Source organism: Canis lupus, chromosome 10, assembly GCF_048164855.1.
Source record: "Canis lupus baileyi chromosome 10, mCanLup2.hap1, whole genome shotgun sequence".
Classification (NCBI taxonomy): Eukaryota; Metazoa; Chordata; class Mammalia; order Carnivora; family Canidae; genus Canis; species Canis lupus.
The window spans coordinates 44,915,249-44,936,064 of record NC_132847.1 but is presented as its reverse complement, the minus strand read 5'-3'; the positions used below and the strand labels follow the sequence as shown (position 1 = coordinate 44,936,064).

The window sequence follows — 20,816 nt, the reverse complement described above, 5'->3', positions numbered from 1 at the left end:
AATGTTCTATAAATGTCAATTAGATCAAGTTAGTTGGTAGTATATTTCAAATTTTCCATTCTCTTACTGATTTTCTAATTATTTTCTCAATTATTGAGAGCAGAGTGTTAAACTTTTCAGCTGAAACTGTTGATTTTTTAAAATATTTATTTATTTGACAGTGAAAGAGAGAGAGCATAAGCCGGGGGAAGAGCAGGAAGAGGGAGTGGGAGAAGCAGGCTCCCCATTGAGCAAGGAGCCCAATGTGGGGCTTGATCTCAGGACTCTGGGATCATGACCTGAACTGAAAGCAGATGCTTAACCCACTTGTATCTCCCAGGTGCTGCTGAAACCATAGATTTGTCTACTTTTCCTTGAAACTTGACCTGTTTATCTTTACCAATTTGAGTGCCATTTATTTATTTTTGGAAATAATTAAAATTGCTGAGGCTAAGACTTCTAGCACTATGTTGAACAACAGTGGTGATAGTGGACATCCCTGCCATGTTCCTGACCTTAGGGGAAAAGCTCTGCTTTTCCCTGTTGAGAATGATAGTCACTGTGGGCTTTCTGCATTTGGCTTTTATAATATTGCAGTATGCTCCCTCTTTCCTATACTGTGAAGAGTTTACATGAAGAAAGGATGCTATACTTTGGAAATTCTTTTACTGTATCTACTGAGAGAATCATATGGTTCTTGTCCTTCCTTTTATTAATGTAAAGTGTCACAATGATTGATTTGTAAATGTTGAATCACTATTGCAGCCCAGGAATAAATCCCACTTGTTCAAGGTGAATATCCTAATAATGAACTGTTGGATCCTAATGGCTAGTATTTTGGTGAGAATTTTTGTATTCATGTTCATCAGGTATATTCGTCTATAAGCCTCCTTTTTTGTGGGGTCTTTGATTTTGGGATCAAGGTAATGTTAGCCTCATAGAAAGTGTTTGGAAGTTTTCCTTCCATTTCTATGTTCTGAAACACCTTCAGAAGAATAGGTTAATTCTTCTTTAAATGCTAGGTAGAATTATCCTGGGAAGCCATTTGGCCCTGGACTCTTGTTTTTTGGGAGATTTTTTTATTATTGTTTCAATTTTCTTGCTGGCTATGGATCTATTCAGGTTTTCTATTTCTTTAGTTTTGGTAGTTATTACATTTCTAGGAATGCCTGCATTTCTTCCAGATTGCCTGATTTGTTGGCATATAGTTGCTCATAATTGTTCTTATAATTGTTTGTATTTCTTTGGTGTTGGTTGTGATCTCTTTCACTCATGACTTTATTTATTTGGGTCCTTTCTCTTTTCTTTTTGATAAGTCTGGCCAAGGGTTTATCAATCATATTAATCCTTTCAAAGAACCAGCTCTTAGTTTTATTGGTCATTTCTACTGTTCTTTTGGTTTCTATTTTACTGATTTCTGCTCTAAATCTTTATTGCTCCTCTTTTCCTGATGGGTTTACTCCTATTTGTTGTTCTTTCTTTAGCTCCTTTAGGTATAGGGTAGGTTGTATATTTGAGACCTTTCTTGTTTCTTGAGAAAGGCTTATATTGTTATACACTTCCCTCTTAGGATTGCCTTTGGGGCATCCCAAAGGTTTTGAACAGTTGTGTTTTCATTGTCATTTGTTTCCATTAATTTTTTAAATTCTTCTTTAATTTCCTGGATGACCCATTCATTCTTTGGTAAAAGTCAAACTCTCATTCTTCACAGATGACATGATACTCTATATGGAAAACCCAAAAGACTCTGCCAGAAAATTGCTAGAACTCATACAGGAATTCAGCAAAGTGGCAGGATATAAAATCAGTGCACAGAAATCAGTTCTATTTCTATACACTAACAACTAGATAGAAGAAAGAGAAATTAAGGAGTCAATCCCATTTACAATCGCACCCAAAACGATTAGATACCTAGAAATAAACCTAACCAAAGAGAAAAATGATCTATATGTGGAAAACTATATAACAGTCATGAAAGAAACTGAGGAAGATAGAAAGAAATGGAAAAATGTCCCATGCTCATGGTTTGGAAGAACAAATATCATTAAAATGTCTATGCTACCTAGAGTAATCTATACATTCAATTCAATCCCTACCAAAATACCATCAACTTATTTCACAGAGTTAGATCAAATAACCCTAAAATTTATATGGAACCAGAAAAGACCCCAAATAGCCCAAGAAGATTAGAAAAGAAAATCAAACTGGTGGCATCACAATTCTGGACTTCAACTTCTATTACAGAGCTTGATTATCAAGACAGTGTGGTACTGGCACAAAAACAGCCACATAGATCAATGAAACAGAACAGAGAACCCAGAAATGGACCCTCAACTCTATGGTCAACTAATCTTCGAAAAATGAGGAAAGAATATCCAATGGAGAAAGGACAGCCTCTTCAACAAATGTTGTTGGGAAAATTGGACAGCCACATGCAGAAGAATGAAACTGGTCCATTTCCTCACACCATACATAAGAATAGACTCAAATAGATGAGAGACCTAAATGGGAGACAAGAATCCATCAAAATCCTAGAGAACACAGGTGTTCTCTGTCACAGCAACTTCTTGATAGATATGTCTCCAAGGACAAAGGAAACAAAGGAAAAAGTGAACTATTGGGACTTCATTAAGATAAAAAGCTTTTGCATGGTCAAGAAAACCAAAAGACAACTGACAGGATGCGAGAAGGTATTTGCAAATGACATATCAGATAAAGGGCTAGTATCCAAAATCCATAAAGAACTTATCAAACTCAACACCCAAAGAACAAATAATCCAATCAAAAAACAGGCAGAAAACATGAACAGACATTTCTCCATACACATGACCAGCAGACACATGAAGAAATGCTCCATGTCACTTGGCATCAGGGAAATACAAATCAAAACCACAATGAGATACTACTTCACACCAGTCAGAATGGCTAAAAATAACAATTTAAGAAACAATGGATGTCAGTGAGGATGTGGAGAAAAGGGAATCCTTATACACTATTGCTGAAAATGCAAGCTGGTGCAGCCACTCTAGGAAAAAGTATGGAGGTTCCTGAAAAAGTTGAAAATAAAGCTACCCTACAACCCAGCAATTGCACTACTGGGTATTTACCACAAAGAGACAAATGTAGTGATCCAGAGGGGCACCTGCACCCCAATGTTTATAGCAGCATTGTCCATAATGCCCAACCTATGGAAAGAGCACAAATGTCCATTGACAGATGAATGCATAAAGATGTGGTATATATATGATGGAATCCTACTCACCCATCAAAAAAATGAAATCTTGCCATTTGTAATGATGTAGATGGAACTAGAAGACGTTATACCAAGCAAAATAAGTCAATAAGAGAAAGACAATTATCATATGACCTCACTCATATGTGGAATTTAAGAAACAAGGATCATAGGGAAAGAGAGGAAAAAATAAAACAAGACAAAATCAGAGAGGGAGACAAACCATAAGAGATTTTTTTTTTAAGATTTTTATTTATTTGAGAAAGGGAGAGAGAGAGAGCATGAGCAGGGGGAGAAGCACATGGAGAGGGAGAGGAGTCCTGCTCAGCAGGGAGTCTGATGCAGAACTCAATCCCAGGACTCTGGGATCATGACCTTAGCTAAAAGAAGACACTAATGAACTGAGCCAACCAGGAACCCTCCATAAGAGACTCTTAAGCATAGGAAAAAAACTGAGAGAGTTGCTGGTAGGAAGGAGGTAGGGGAGGGGGTAACTGGGTGATGGACATTAAGGAAGCACATGATGTAATGGGCACTGGGTATTATATAAGTGATGAATCACTGATGTCTACCTCTGAAACCAATAATATATTATATGTTAATTAATTGAATTTAAATTAAAATAAATTTTATCTGTTTTTGATTAATATACTTAAAGCTCCATTATTGTCAATAAATGCTTATTATTATGTCCTATTGATGAGTTAACCCTTTCTGTCACTTTTGAATGGATTTTTTATCCTTACTAATATTCTTTGTTGCAAAATGTACTTTACATTATGCTCCAAAACGTTCTGAGTTTTAGAATTATATACATATATAATATTAATCTATTCAAGTCTTCATTTAATTTCTTATAGTCAGTATAAAATTGTCTTGGTTTTTATCCACTATTACAAAAATCTGTATTTCAATTTAATTTACTTTGTATTTACTGTGATTATGGATATATTTTAGCTTGTTTCTATTATCTTACTTCATGTTTTTTATTTGTCCTATTTGTTTATTAGTCCCTTTTCTCTCTTGTTTGGATTCTTTTATAATTACATAGTATCTGTTTTGTTAGGTAATTAGTTCTTTTTTACTGCTTGCTAGTTGTTTTGTTATTAATTTTTATGGTGTAGTTTTTTTACTAAACACTGTCCATCTTTAAGCTACATATATATTTCTCTTCTCCCAAATTTTACGCTCAACTTGTCATTCATTATATGATATACTTATGTAATAAATCCACAATATGTTGTTAATATTTTATGTTTAAATAAGTATCCCTTACAGAGATTTAAATAAGAAAAAATTTTGATTTTATTGCAGATTTGCAATACAAAACAATAGGGGGAAAAATAAGCCTAGCGACCTGTAAGCATGACATGTTTGAATGGCCAAAAAGTATGTATATTTTAAAAACTCAGATACCTTCTAATTAGTAAAATAAGGTTCTTAATGTTTTGCTTCCTGAAATTAGAATTTTCTACATATTAATATTTTAATAAAAATTCCTATTTCCATTTGTCTCAAATTTTCAATAGCTTGACCCCAATTTTTTAATTTTATTTTCAAGCTGTTAAAAGGGTCACACCTCCAGTTTTAATATTTAATTTTCTCCATAGTTTTTCTAAAGTTGACAAGTATGCAAACTGGAAAAAGAATTCATCCATATGCTCTAATTTTAATTGTGTGATTATGCTCTAATTTTAATTGTGTGAATGGGTTAGTTAATACAGCTTTTCCATTCATTTATTTTGATGTTTCCTGCCAGATTCTCAATAACTCTGAAATAAATCATTAACACAGCCAGATCAAGAACATAATATGGGATAAACCACTTATTTTCAAAAACCTGTGACAAAGATTTGTTGTCACCACTCCAAATACACATTTCATTTTTAAATGGCTACAATACAAATTTCAACTCAAGAAAGTGACATCTCAAGTGAAACTATAGTTATAGCTTTGAGGAAATCAAAAAAGCTTCATATTTCATTGTCTCTTGGACAATATAAAGATTAATTTAACGATCTCAGTAAATTAAAATGGTCAAATTATTCTCTATAGTTGGAAGCCAGGTCTCTAGCAGAAAATGTTAAAACTGTGAACTATAAAACTTGTTTATTAATATAGCATAATATTTTCTAAAATAAGGAAAAAGATAATAACAAAACCCCAAAATAAAGTATTACCAACAAAAGTGGCAAAATTTTGATTTGTATATTCAAAAATATATTTTTTAATTTCAATTTCAGTAAGAGTTAGCATATAGTTTTATATGTTTCAGGTATAAAATATAGTGATTCAACAATTCTATACTTAACTCAGTGCTCATCATGATAAGCATACTCTTTAATTCTCCTCAACCATTTCACCCATCCTCCCACACATCTCCCCTCTGATAACCATCAGCTTTTTCTCTACAGTTAAGAGTTTGTTGCTTGGTTTATCTGTTTGTTCCCTTTGTTTATTTTGTTTCTTAAATTCCACATATGAATGAAATCATATGGTATTTGTCTTTCTCTGACTTGTTTCCCTCAGCATCATACTCTCTAGATCTATCCATGTTGTTGCAAATGGCAAGATTTCATTCTTCATGACTGAGTTACCACTCAGGATAAACCCAAGTGTGTTTGTGTGTGTGTGTGTGTGTGTGTGTGTGTGTATAATTTTTTTATCCTTTCATCCATCACTTGGGTCGCTTCCATAGTTTGTTGACTATTACAAGTAATGCTGCAATAAATATAGAGGTTCATATGAACACCTGAATTAGTGTTCAGATATTCTCCAGTTAAGTACTCAGTAGCAAAAAAAAAAAAAAAAGTACTCAGTAGCAGAATTACTGAAACATACAGTAATTCTACCTTTAATTTTTTGATGAATCTCTCCATACTGTTTTCCACAGTGGCTGCACCTATTTGCATTCCCACCAACAGTGTATGTGAATCCATTTTCTCCACATTTGCCAAAGAATTTTATGTATGTGTGTATTTATATATCCACTTTATGTATGTGAATATTTATAGATCCATAATACAGTATTTTTTTTAATTTTCCTGTTTGAAGTAATATAAAAAGCAGAAAAACATTTGTGATAGAAAAATATTGTTGAGCATCCTAAAAAAATATTCTTATTGTAAAGCTCTCTGCTCTTTTAGGCTTATCATGATGAGATTGAAGGGGTTTTGTTGTTTGTTTGAAAGATTTTACTTATTGAAAAAAAGAACTAGAAGCAAACAGGGGTAAGGGTAGAGTGAGAGAGACTCTCAAGCAGGTTCTATGCTGAGTGTTGGGTTCCATCTCACAAACCCAGAATCATGATCTAAGCCTAAATCAGGAGTTGGATGTATAACCAACTGAGCCACCCAGGCACCTTGAGATTGAAGGTTTTATTTTCAAAAATTTAACTTTGCTTCAGTGAAACACTTTTGTTGTTATATATGGAATATTAATCATTTGAGTCTTACGATACTGAAAATACTCATTAAAAATAATCAAAAGTTCAACAGCAGTAACATAATTGCCAAGTTAAATTCTACTCCAGAGAATGTATGCAATAGTTGAGCCAGAGGAAGAGTGTGGTGCTTCTTCCATTAGACCTCTGAATCACAAAACAGAAGAGGACACTTCACTCTGGACATAACATATGGAGTATGCTTATCTCTCAGAATGATTCCGTAAGTAGCCATCTCTAGTATCCCAGAAATGCTCTTTCAGTCAAACGATCTCTTTTACCCAATTGTGTCCTAACTTGTTCTTTGATTCCACCTCATATTTTAGGTATTTCAGCCTGTAGTGTTTTTAGGTTTATATTCTATAACTGTGGCTAAAAGAAAAATCTTGTTATGGATGTGAGTTTTTAACAGTTAACCCTTGCAATGTTTCAACTATGGTAGAAGATGCAGTGATTTTCCAATGTTTTAAAACAGGGTATTTTGAGGCACTGCATGATTTTGTAATGAGAAATAAAAATACTATGTTACACTTGCTTAGGACTACAGTTTCATGAAATATATTCACACATTTTTATTCATTTTACCTTGGAAACAAGAGCGTGAGGTTGGAAGAAAACAATTCATTTTTTTCTTATTTTGCAAAAGAGAAATCTATAATTTAAAGAGGTTAAGGGACTTAGTTAAGGAAAATTCATGAAAGAACTTGAATATGAAAATTTTGGCTCAGTGACAGTGGGGATGATAAAACCTAGGAAATATAGGACGGGTAGTATTGCTGAGCTCTTAGAAGAAAGGTGAGCCCAGATATCATAAATGAATAGCAAGTTTTGAACGATATCCATAAGCCTGCTCTTCAGAAACCTATGAAGATAACTTTGAGAACTTAGTGCTCTTAGGGGCAAGACTGTTGGGCATCAAGTAAGGTACTACTCAAATCAAAAGAAACCTAGGACAGGCAGTTGGGAGAGTAAGGCAGTCATCCCAAAACAAATACAATCCTTGAACAGATTTTGAAACTGGGCCAGAACCCCATTGATTGAAGTAGAGGACAGTCCACAGAAAAAAATAACCCCACCACTTCAACAAGTGTATATAATAGAGACTCCACATTCTTTTCCCAAAAGGACCAACAGTCATTGACTTGTTTCATACACATTCAGTAAGGGGGAATATACAGACATTTTGAATGAGTGCATATCTCATTCAGGAAAACTCAAAAAGGCAATCTTGGTTCCTCTTCAGACTGGGGAGTCATAATTGCATCTTTCAAGCACTTTGAAATTCAACTCTCTCCATCTAGATCTACCCAATATCTTAGAGTTATTTCTGTGGGCACTCCCCAGTAGGATTCCTGCATGCAAGTCTATTTCCAAGGAATCCCACTTGAGACAAATGTTAAACTTTGATATCATTTGAGTAAGTTAGCTAAAATACAAAATAGCTACTATTGTATTTATCAGATCACCAAGGTTAAAAGATTAAAATGATCCACTATTGTTAAGGATGTGAAAACAACCATTCAGAAACTGTCAAGGAGCACTTAAATTGATGCTAAATTTCTAGGAGGCCATTTAGAAAAATATATTGAAAGTATATAAGCATTGATTCTAGCAATTCTTCTTTTAGAAATATATGTAGAAAATTATGAAAAAGAGTGCAGATATCATATATGCAAGATTTTTTTTTAATTTTTTTAATTTTTATTTATTTATGATAGTCACAGAGAGAGAGAGAGAGAGAGAGGCAGAGACACAGGCAGAGGGAGAAGCAGGCTCCATGCACCGGGAGCCCGATGTGGGATTCGATCCCGGGTCTCCAGGATCGCGCCCTGGGCCAAAGGCAGGCGCCAAACTGCTGCGCCACCCAGGGATCCCATATATGCAAGATTTTACTTCAGCATTGTTCATGACAATAGATTAGAATTCTTCAGGAAAAAAATTAAAGTTTTGTTATATCCACGTTTATATTATGCAGCAAAAATTACACAGCTACATAATATATGTGTATCTATAAATATTTACGTTACTTTAAAAAGCATAAGCAGGGATGCCTGGGTGGCTCATTGGTTTGGCGCCTGCCTTTGGCCCAGAGTGCGATGCTAAAGACACAGGATCAAATCCCACATCGGGGTCCTTCATGGAGCCTGCTTCTCCCTCTGTCTTTGTCTCTGCCTCTCTGTCTCTCAAGAATAAATAAATAAAAATCTTTAAAAAACAATAATAAATAAATAACATAAGCATCTTAAGTAATTAGTAAAATATTAAGTATTTGGTAAAATAAAAATATTTAGACATATTACTATGAACCCCAGTGTAATGCAGAAACCAATATTTTATGCATATTATATTATCACTTATAGTATAATTACAGGTTCATATTTTTATGCATTTCTTGACTTTTTTAATGACAATTAAGAAGAAATTTATTTTATTAAAAAAAGAAAATTACAAATTTGGGGTATTTGTTCTAGGCTTTTTGATCTGAGTATCCAATTTAAAAATTCACCTGTAAAAATACACAAGTAATTAAAATAAATAAAAAATTCATCAGTAACCCTTTTTATGTGATGTTGATTTCTTAGCTTTCTTGGAGCAGATGAGAAAATCATGGCATGTGGAAGTACATTATCCTTAGAGAGAACAATGAATTCAAATGTTCCTCCCACTCTATCTAATTCAGAATTATACTTCCAGACTGGATTGTATAAATTACATATAACATAAGAAATACCGAAAGGGACTCATTTCTCTCTTTTCACAATCTTTCCCTTGTTCTACTCTTTTCTTCTCCCTTTAATTTTCTTCCTTTCTGTTTTTTTCTTCAATTTCAATTTGGACTTTTGCCTACGATCATCAGATCAAAACTCTTACATTGATGAAATGGGATAATTAGCACAGCACAGTGGCTGGCATAAAAGAAAGTCATAATATATATTACTCATGTGGATTATTAGCAATCACAGGGATCGTTTAACCTCGTTGGTGGGAAATAGGATATTTTTTGCCAGTAAAGTTTCCATGTTTCTGTCCAACAATTCTCTCTGAAATAGAAGTGCAATACAGGGCTTGATGTTCTCAGAATAATGCTCTCTTAAATCTTCCTGGCACTAACAGCATAAATACTTACTATCAAAGCCCAAGTCCCTGCCCATAGTAGTCCAGCAAGAAAATTGCCTATTGTATATATCTTTTGTGTATGTTGCTTGCCATGACAGACTGGAACAAGGAAGAAAGGGAGGTTCAACTACATCAAAATTACAGCAGATATTGATAAAGTAGAATACACACGTGTAGTTGGGGTGATGAAGAAAAAAAATGCCTCAGCAGTTTCAGAAGGAAATCCACCTCAGTCAGACAAGCAGAAGGAGAACAGGAGCCCCCAGAGGTTATGAGGCTGGAGAAGAGATGGATAGTTTAAAGAGAAAAGTGAAGCGACATAAGAAATCAAAGAATATTTTACCCGCTGAAAGAAAATCAATGAAAATGATGAACTGCTATTCAAAGGAAATAAACTGATTATTCCAGTTTCCACAAGAAGGGAGGTGCTACAGGTAATCCATCAGGATGAGCAGGATGTTGGAAGGTGAGGGAGGAAGCCGAGATGTGATAGTCTATCTTTCATATTCCAGCCCCAAGACAGAAATATTAGTTAGATGCCAGAAACACAATTTAAAATTAATTTCTTTACTACAATAAAGCCCACTGGCATGTATATATTTTCAAATCTTTTCTGTTTTCACTTTTATACTTCATAAATGAGATTCTCCAAAAATTTTAAAGACACAATAAATGTACACCTGCAAAGTTTAGATAATCAAATGAATTCTCATATACCCTAATTAGAACTTTATCAATATCTTTCAAGCTCTATGGATTTTTCTCCTCAATGATGTTTCCCCCCTTTATCCCAGCAGAAGATAACTACTCTCTTGATTTCCAGTTGTAATTATGCATTTGATTTTCTTTATGACTGTCAATTTTAACCATATACACAACATATCAATGGGTTCTCTTTCGAATATTATTATAAATGGAATCGAACTGTCCATTTTCTTATTGCTATTTTCATTCAACTTCATGGTCTTGAGATCTGTATTTATTGTATATAGTCTTTTGTAATGATATATCATAATTTATCCATTCAGTTGATTGTTGAAAGGTGGTTGGGTTGCTTGCATTGTTTTTATTACCAACAAGGACACCTCCTATCACAGGGATCTAAAGTATATATATGTCCAAATTTATTACATAATAAAATAGTTTTTTCAGACATTTTTACTGATTTTGGATTCTATACCATTGTACAATAGTTCCCCTTCTCTACATCCTTGACAAAAATTGGTATCATTCTATTTTCTAATTTTTGTCAATGAACTATTCCCTGCTGTGGTTTTCATTTATACTTGCCTGATTAACAAGTTTGAACATTTCTTCCTAAGCTTACTCAATATTTATATTTGCTATTCTATAGACTTGTTGTTCATAACTTTTCTAATATTTTGGTGTGATGTTTCCCCTTTACTAACAGTTTTAAACAAGTCTTCATATACTCTGGATACTAAAACTTGATCAGCTGTAAGTTGCCATAACTTTCTTGAGATTGTAACTTACTTTTTAATTTTTTTCTGATTTTTTTGTATGCGCAGACATCATCAATCTTATCAATGTTTCCTATACAGTTCATATCTAGTCATTTTGTTTTAAAAGAAATTAAAAAAAAAACACTGATGCCATGAGACAAAAATAATATATTCTCCAACATTAACTTTTCGGGGAGGGCGGGGAGGTGGGGGGAGCACAAGAGAGAGTATGTAGAGGTGGGGACCAACAGAGGGAGAAGGAGAGAGAGAATTGTAAGTAGGATCCACACCAGAGTGGAGCCCCATGCAGGGCTCAATCATGGGACCCTGAGATCATGATCTGAGCCAAAAGCAAGAGTCAAATGTTTCAATGACAGCTATCCAGGCACCCTACTCCAATATCAAATTCTAAAAGTTTTAGATTCAGGATCCCTGGGTGCCTCAGCAGTTCAGTGTCTGCCTTCAGCCTAGGGCGTGATCCTGGAGTCCCGGGATCGAGACTTCGTGTCTCTGTTTCTCTCCCCTGTGTCTCTCATGAATAAATAAATAAATAAAATCTCTTTAAAAACTTAAAAAATAAAGTTTTAGATTCTTTCTTTTCCCATCACATTAAGTTTTAGGTGGTTATGTTCGCACAACATGGTAAATGTAATTAATAACACTGATAGTACCTTTAAAGATGGTTAAATTTTATATTATGTAAATATTACTACAATAATACATAATAAATTATATAAAAGAAATTTATCCAGTGCTTGAGGAGACCTAAAATTCTTCATTCTTTTTCAAAAACTCTAAATCAAATTTTCCAAACAAGTAACAAAGAAAATCAACACCAATTTCTGAGGTGGGTGAGATTTGATTTACTTGCCTTTTCTAGAGGTAGACTTTAATTTCAGTCAATGTCATTAATATCGGAAATTCATGGGAAAAATATTCTTTTAAATGAATATGACTTTTTACTAAACTTTACATAAAACTACTACAGATTGAGGAAAATCCCCCAACATCAAATTGGTTGACAAGTATCACAGCTATAAGTCCAGAGCAGATTTGTTTCCTTCTATGCAAGAAATACACGTTTTTGACAAATTCATTGTCTCTGCTAGGGGTAGGAGAAGAGTACAGTGTTGATGAGTATCTTGCTTGGGCAAGATAAATCTGACTCCTTTACCAAACCTGTCTCTTATTTAATCCTCATAATACCATTTTAGAGATGAGGAACCTAAGGCTCCGAGGTTAAGTAATTCACTCAATATCAATTTGCCAGTCAGTAATAGAGCATAAATTTGAACTCAAGCTTGTCTTACTCAAAATAAATAAATAAATAAATAAATAAATAAATAAATAAATAATAAATAAATAAATGATAAAAAACACAAAAACAAAACAAAACAAAAAAAACTGCTGTTTCCATTTTCCACCCTGATATCTCAGAAAGACCTATATAAGTGAGAAGGGTAATTGGCATTTGTTAAATATGCCAGGTGCTTCACTAATCTTACTGCATGCTTCCAACCAATATACAAAGAAGCTGGTATTAGTCATATTAAATAGATTTAAAAAATCAAGATTCTGTGAGCTAACTGTCCAAGTGCACGTCAATGCCATAATTTAAATTATTCTTTGTCTGGCTTTAAATCCTGTGAATATGTTCCCTATATTCCTACAAAACAATTTGGTATGATAATGTATTGAGATATTCATTTTTCTTTTTTTTTCTTCTTATATGGCATATGTCTCACCACACAGTCTTTTTATAGTCAAATTATTTTCTTCTTCTTGCCTTAGGATTGCATTTCTTAAGTGAGAACACTGAACCAGCTGCATTAGCTTCATTTGAGACCTTGCTAGCAATACAAATTCCCAATCCCTACCTAAATCAAGAACTCTGCTGGTAAAGTCCAGCAATCTGTGTTTTATCAAATGCTCAAGTGATTCTGCTACACTCAAAAGCTTATAGGGGAAGGTTCATTGCATGCTGGATCAAAGAGAAATTACTTCTAAAGAAACTGCCTTCCTGATTTCTGATTGCCAGAAATCTGGGCTCTTTGCTAAAATAGAAATATGCTCAACACTAGGAAATGCATGACGGTCTAAAATTCTGCTAGCTACGGAAACCCAAGACTCTTTGCTCCACAGAGAAGAGGAGAATCCCTTTTTGGTGCATGTTCACTGTAATAATTAAACTTTCCTTCCCAGGCTACAAAAGTATCAGAGAAGTGGAAGAGCCACTAGACTTTACACCCACATAGGCCTGGCCGGTAATAGCCATCATCCTAGTGATCCCTCCAAATGTAAAAGATCATAATATAGGGAGCCAGGGAGATTCCTAGGGAGTGAAATGCAATGACACTAAAAGGGGTGGTAGGATTCAACTGGAATTAGCTAAATAAACTAACACAGTGTGAAAAAAGTTTACATTTACTGTAAAATAAATTCTAAAAAGTGCCCTGAGAGATGCAAAAGCTCAATACATAAGAACACATGAACAGCATGTTTGTGCCTCCCCAAAATTCTTATGTTGAAACTTTAACCTACAATGGATGTTACTATATGTTATGTGCTATGCTATGAGAGTATCAATGCCCTCATAAGAGGAGGAAGAGAGTAGAGCTCATCATCTCTCTTTGAGGATCTAAGAACATACCCTACTGCAAACCAGGAGCAGTACTCCCAGCAGACACATCTGCTAAAGCGCTGATCTTGAACTTCCCAGCCTTTAAAACTCTGACGAATAAATTGTTTTTTAAAGCCACCCAGTCCACAGAATTATGTTATAGCAGACCAAACTGAATAGGATGATTTTAAATATTCTCTGTAACTTTCCTTTTACACTCAAATACACTTTTGCAGTAATAAGAAGGAACATAATGCTTCCTCCTTTCTTAAAAAAATTAGCTAGCACTCCTAGTTGAGTTATGAATATAGAAAATACCATATACAGAAAGCAAAGATTTACTATTTTAGCTACATAGATAGTAATTTTATTTTAGGAGGAATAATTTTTTTTTTTAAATCTTTCAAATTTGAAAAGCTCATAGATCAGCTTCTGCATTCTAAAAGAAAGTCCAACAATTCAGGATTATGCAAAGAAAATGCTTTAGATTTGAAAATACCTTGCATGTGCAGAATTAAAGAACCTTAGTCGTCCATAGCATTTCTTTCTGTAAGATAGATTTTAGGCACATATTTTTATAGAATAGGTATCTGGGGAGAAAAGTACTTCTAAGCTTTGAGTACCAATGCTAAAACTTTGGTAAGTATCAGACTTGTCCATTCAATTTAATCCCTCAGTTAATATTGATAATAATAGCAAAAATGGCAATATAACAATTTTTAGCATGTTCTATGTGTCAGGCATTGCTTTCATTGATTTACATATTTTTTAAAAGATTTATTTATTTATTTTAGAGAGAGTGTGTGTGAGTGGGAAGGAGAGGCAGAGGGAAAGATCTCAAGCAGATTCCCTGCTGAGAGCAGAGCGCCCAGTCTCATGATCCAGAGATCACGACCTGAGCCAAAACCAAGAGTCCAATGCTCAATCAACTAAGCCACCCAGAAGCCCCATTCAGTGCTTTACATTTATTAGCATGCTTAATCCTTACAGCTAAATTATAGACTAATAAATAAAGCACGTTCTTTCTTACTCAAATCAAATGTTTCTGAAATTTAAAAATGCACTTAAATAATATTTAAGAATTGCTATCTCTATATTCCTAAGTCACTTATTTACTTATTTTTTCAACCTATAACACATATATATTAAAAGCTAGGAATGAATTCAAAGGTAGTCATGAAATAAATTTAGGTATATATTTAGAACTTTAGAAATAAGCATTAAACTACTTTAAGTTTACCTTAAATGTAAGTAAAAAAATTCATATTTTCAGCAAAGACTGGAGTCAGGACAAAGCTGGCAAAAATGCAAGATTTAGTGCCCCAAAGTCTCCAATTATCAAACATGGCCTTGTCTGTAGCAAAGACCCTAAACACTGATCCTATGTACTTAGCTACTATGGTTTACAGACATAATCACTATGTTTTCTAAAACCAAAGGTTGAGGAAACTCCTAAGAAAAATAATTTCCTTTTCTGACTTGTCAGTTTCCTTATATTCAATGTATAATAGATATATAATAATAGGTATACAATAACATATATAATCAAATTGTTCAGTTAAAAAAATAAACTTTAAGTAAAATCTCTTAAATTGTTCTGGAAAGTGGAGGTGCACTGTCAATGTGATTATAACTCATGTGAATGAAACACAGTAATTTGGAATAAACCTTTGATTTTTACTAAATTTGCTGCAATCATTAAAATCAACACTACAAAAGGAAATCTTGGGGTGGGGCGGCAGGAGGCAGACGGGGTGGCGTTATTTAATGATTATAGATTTTAAGTTTTGCAAGATGAAAAGAGTTGCACAGCAATGTGAATGTAGTTAACACTACTCAATTGTGTGCTTAAAATGGTTAAGATGGTAAGTTTTATGTTATATATACATCATTTGACCACCATTTTTTTAAAGGAGAAAAAAAAAAGGAAAGAAGTTACCTTTTCCCTATACTGCTAGTAGGAACTAAAATCTCTTTCCAACTCACTATAAAGGAAAAGTGAAAGAGGAGGATAGAAGTGGGGAAACTAAAACTTTTGTTGACTAACTGTTCACAGCTATCTATTTTAAATATTACTAGCTTCTCATTTTTAAATACAAATTTAAAGTCAATATAACATTTATTCAATCTAATGCTAACCAGGAAGTGTGAGAATTGTTATGCAAACACAATTTTGGAAGGATTCAACCTTTCTCTTACACTTTTCAAAATATCACACCAAATGCAACTCTATCAAACCAACAAAGGCTTATATTGAGTAGGTGCTCAAAAAGAAAATAATGAGTATCACCTAGTTGAGGATTCAATGAACTTCAAATACCATTGATGTCACTGACATTAATTATAAATCTCATGAAGTTAAAATCTATCAAGAGTTTAGACATATGAGCTGCCTCTCTTTATTCTCCAGGTAAGTAATTTAATGCAGCTAATCTTAATAAAAATATATCCCACACCAAGAGGTAAGAAACATATCATCACACATTTGAACCTTCACTTTAGTGTTTGACAATAACTGAGATAATAAGTTTAAAACCAAAGATTAGTCTTCTCCAAGAAGACTGGTTTTATCTCAATTAAGCTGGACAGAGCAGGGACCAGGCTTGGGTCCCCACTCCCCTGACCTAGAAACCCAGAGTTCCCTGACCATGGAAACCCTTGACCTCTTGAGTAGCAGGTTTTGCAAGAATGTGGAAGCAGGATGCTTACTAAAGGAAGGATTCTATTAGGAAGATTGACAAAGACCTAACCAAGCAAGTCTGCACCAAGGAGGATCCCAGTGCTAATCTTTCACCTACACTTTCCCTCATTATAATACTAAAAATCAAGCTCAAGGGGTGGAGATTTAACATGCTAATTGACCTGCAATGCCCGAAGCACATTCTGTCCACTGTGCCTGTGCACCCAATTTTCTGAGTCTTCCCCCACCTCTATATGCTTAGACAGGACTCCTTTCCCACCTTTGCCTCTTTAAAACTTTCCCTGGCCTTTGTTTGGTAAGCAAGACTGAAGGACCCTTTCTTTTGTACTGTCTCCCTTCTGCTGGATAAATAAAAGCCTTGCCTGATACTCCCATTTGACCTCTAAACATTTTCTGTTGTTTAGAGAGCCCAAGGACCCATGGGTAATATAAGTGCATTTAATATTGTGAGTAAATGCAGAGTGATATGGTATAAAATAGGGAGAAAATGGGATCCCTGGGTGGCGCAGCGGTTTGGCGCCTGCCTTTGGCCCAGGGCGTGATCCTGGAGACCCGGGATCAAATCCCACGTCGGGCTCCCGGTGCATGGAGCCTGCTTCTCCCTCTGCCTGCGTCTCTGCCTCTCTCTGTCTCTCTGTGACTATCATAAATAAATAAAAAAAAAAAATTAAAAAAAAATAGGGAGAAAATATCAGGGAGGAATTACATATATATATACACACATTGTTATATATGTCTATTATATATACATATCTTATTGCCATGTCCCCTGTATAGCTGAGTCAAAACCTGGCCATAGAGAAGTATTGGAGTGACCTCGTGACCTCTATCTTTTATTGTTTTCCAAGGTCTCCACCTTGGAACAATAAGGTAACAATAAGATAACTGTGGATTGAGGTAAATTGCAATGAAGAAGCTAGTCTTTATACTGTCTCAGAATGGAGCTAAGGAAGTTGACATGTGACTGATGAAGTAAAGACTTAATTTGCTCATAGAACCCAGTAAACTCTGATGCTCTCATAAATTTTCCTGAAACAGTGACTTCTACTTGCACTGTGCCTGAATGACCATTGGCTGAGCTTTAAGAGCAGTGGTATTCAGCTGAGTGACAACATTGTTTCTACAATATGTAACTCTAGTCACTGGTTACAGTAATGTTTGCAAATACCTCAGTATTAAAAAACGATATAAGGTCTGTGTTACTTGAATAATGCAAGTCTGCAAACACCACACTTGACTGGCAAGAGTGGATTCAGAGCTGGTAAGCTGAGGTGTATATGGGCATGATGGACCCATTACAGAATTTACTGCATGTGAACCTCAAGGACAAACGTCTTCAAACTTTTTTTTTAAGATTTCATTTATGTATTCATGAGAGACACAGAGAGAAAGGCAGAGACATAGGGAGAAGCAGGCTCCCCACAGGGAGCCAGCCTGATGCAGGACTCAATCCCAGGAACCCGGGATATGTCCTGCATCAGAGGCAGACACTCAATCACTGAGCCACCCAGGCATCCTATCCTCAAACGTTTATAGCCAAGACTTTCTCAGGAAGAATGACCTAAACTTTCTCACATTCTCATGGAAAAAGCATTTCTTGAAAACAGTGAAGTATCACTTCCAAAGACCTTTTTTGGATCATGATATATTCATGATCCAAAATATATATGATATTTCTCCATAAATATATATATTTATATATATATAGAAACTTATTAAAACTGTAGATCAAATATATTATTGATACAAATAGTTACATATTTTTTGATACCATTGAAGCTAACCTAACAGTAGTTAAAATTCAAAATCAAGACTAGCAGAAATAAGATCACAAGTTTAAATAAAATTCAATATAAATTCATAAGGTAGCCTTAAAATTTAACGTAGGCCTCAAACTCACAGTGGAAATATGCTCTGGGAAAGGGAAAACCATATATTTAGCAATGATTTTATGTGTGTATGTTTATTTAGAAAATTTAGGAAAAATATAAATTTCTATATGTGGATTTATATTGGAGTGTAGAGTATCTGATTATTCATACATTAACAAAAATAAATGCAGTTATTTTTACTAGTTAAGATTATTGCAAGAAACATGACACATTCAAAATAGACAATGGAAGGGCGTATACTGAAGGGACTCTTTTGGAAAATACGAGGGAGGGGGAAGCTAAGTAAAGTACTATGAATTGCCTTGTGGCTAGCAATAGCAGAAAGCCATGCCACTCCCGGGCCTGAAGGGGCCAAGAAGGAAGAGATACTAGGGCCCCTCAGTACCTATGAGTACAGGAGAGTGAATACTCCAAAAAAGTTGTAGATATTGGTAAAGAAAAACAGCAGACACTGAATCAATAAGAAACTGCAGCCTGGATGAGGAGGGAGTCAGGGGAAAACACACCGTGACTTCTTCATCCTCCCTCTCTCCTACCTCTGACAAGTTTCCCAATGGCCAGCTGAAAGACAGAAGGTAATGGAATCTTGCTGAAGCAAGGTCCATGGGGCTCAGCTCCTCAGGCACCAAGCAGAGTGAAGAAAGGCAGATTATGAACCTGCAGGGGCAAAGGGACGAATGCTCAACATAAATTTATACTGGGTTTTTTAGATTTCCAACAACCATTCACAAAAATCTATTTAACTCAGCCTTGAAAGAGAAAGAGAGATAAAGAAATTTGAAGTTCAAGATTTTTAGTTTCTCAACACTGCCCATTTAATGTGTAATAGAGCCAGTAATTAAACTGTCTTCTCATTCCATCCCCAATATTTTTCATGCTATTTTGGAAATCTGGATGTAGGAAAATCTAAATGACTTCAAGAGATGCTTTGGAACTCTTTCTCTTCTTCCATGCTGAGGTTTGAAAATATTCATGTAGAAATGAAGTATATCATGGAGATATGGGCTTCAAGCAAACCTTCACTAGTCATGTGTCCATTTTTCCCATGGCCTAGAAGAATCATATAGATGTCGGGAGCTCTGCATCAATCTTTTAAGAGATCAATTAGTAAGTACATGTCGGAGCACATGGTAAGGAATACAAAAAACAATCTAAGACCCTAAAACCTTCCCACAAAGAAATAACTGGAGCTGCCCTGACATGGCCAAACCAACATTTTACTCTGTTAATAACAACCGACTGAAGAAATTTACAGGCTATCTCAAACCCAGAAAACGAGCCCTCTTTTGATCTAGAGTGAGAATACTGGCTATCCTCTTCTAGAATCTTGTGCCCTTATAAGGCTTACAGCTCCTTGGTGCAAAAGAAGTCATGCCACACTACCTAAAGAAAAAAAGTAAAATTAACAGATCGATGTGAATCCAAAATTAACATGTCCTATAGACTGTTAAACTAGCCTGTGCTATCTAGATCTTTAGAGCACATTTGGAGGAAGAAATGATAATACCAGAAAGAGAACACAGTTCAAATAAAGCAAGCTCTTCAAAAAAGTTCTTTGTTTTGCTGGAGCATGGTGTGTGTGATGGATAGTGTTTTGAGGTATGCATTTGAGGCACAAAGTGTGAGGAGTTTGAGACACATCAACAAAGTTAGAGAACTTGAATGATAAACCAAGGCTAGTTCATAAATAATGGGAAATGAAAATTACCCCCCTTCTCATATATTCTAGAAGTGAATCCTAGAGTAAATCTCTTTGGGGACAGTTCTGCAGGCATTTTGAAACCTTAGAAACACTGAGTAGCATATACATTGCATTAACTGAGGTAGAGAATTGCTGCTTTTTAACACTACAAGCTGCATGCCATAAAGATGCTGTATCATTCATATGATTTGTAATAAATCTTTTGTATTCTTTCCTCACAATAATTTATCTGGAATAGAAGCCAACACCTTCTAGGTTACTAAGCCTAGCTATTGAATTAATTCATGAGCTGGACTGAAAAAATGGGCCATTCTTCACCACCAGGATCATGAATATTTTAATGTCTGAATAAAGTTAAGGCAACTCAACTTTGTGGAGATGCCCCAGGAGAAAAATCAAGAATTAGATGCTATAGTGGACATTCTAATTCATTTTAGCATAATTGAGATAATAACCAAAGATTAAACTGATTGTCGCAGGTGGAACCAAACACTCATTTGAAAACCTGTAATTGTTAATTAAGGGAAAAATTGGAGAATGACTATCCTCTCATGATTTTGACCATCCTAAGGAGACACAAAACCTTTCTAGTACCTTAGTAAGAGGGATATCATTTCATTATTAGTTGAAAATTAGCATCTACACCAATGAGGACAGAATTCCACCAA

At 34.8% G+C, this 20,816-nt stretch overlaps 1 long non-coding RNA gene across 9 annotated transcripts in view; it reads right to left on the bottom strand.

The window, feature by feature from the left end:
- The window catches only part of LOC140641541 (uncharacterized), a 218,957-nt gene that overhangs the window by 118,304 nt on the left and 79,837 nt on the right, over window positions 1-20,816 (bottom strand). For 3 of the 9 annotated variants that reach the window (XR_012038085.1, XR_012038079.1, XR_012038080.1), the window contains exon 3: window positions 18,983-19,103. The exons of the other annotated variants lie outside the window; for them this stretch is intronic. This is a non-coding gene — a long non-coding RNA (uncharacterized lncRNA). The remainder of the gene's footprint in view (window positions 1-18,982; window positions 19,104-20,816) is intronic. 9 annotated transcript variants of the gene reach the window in all.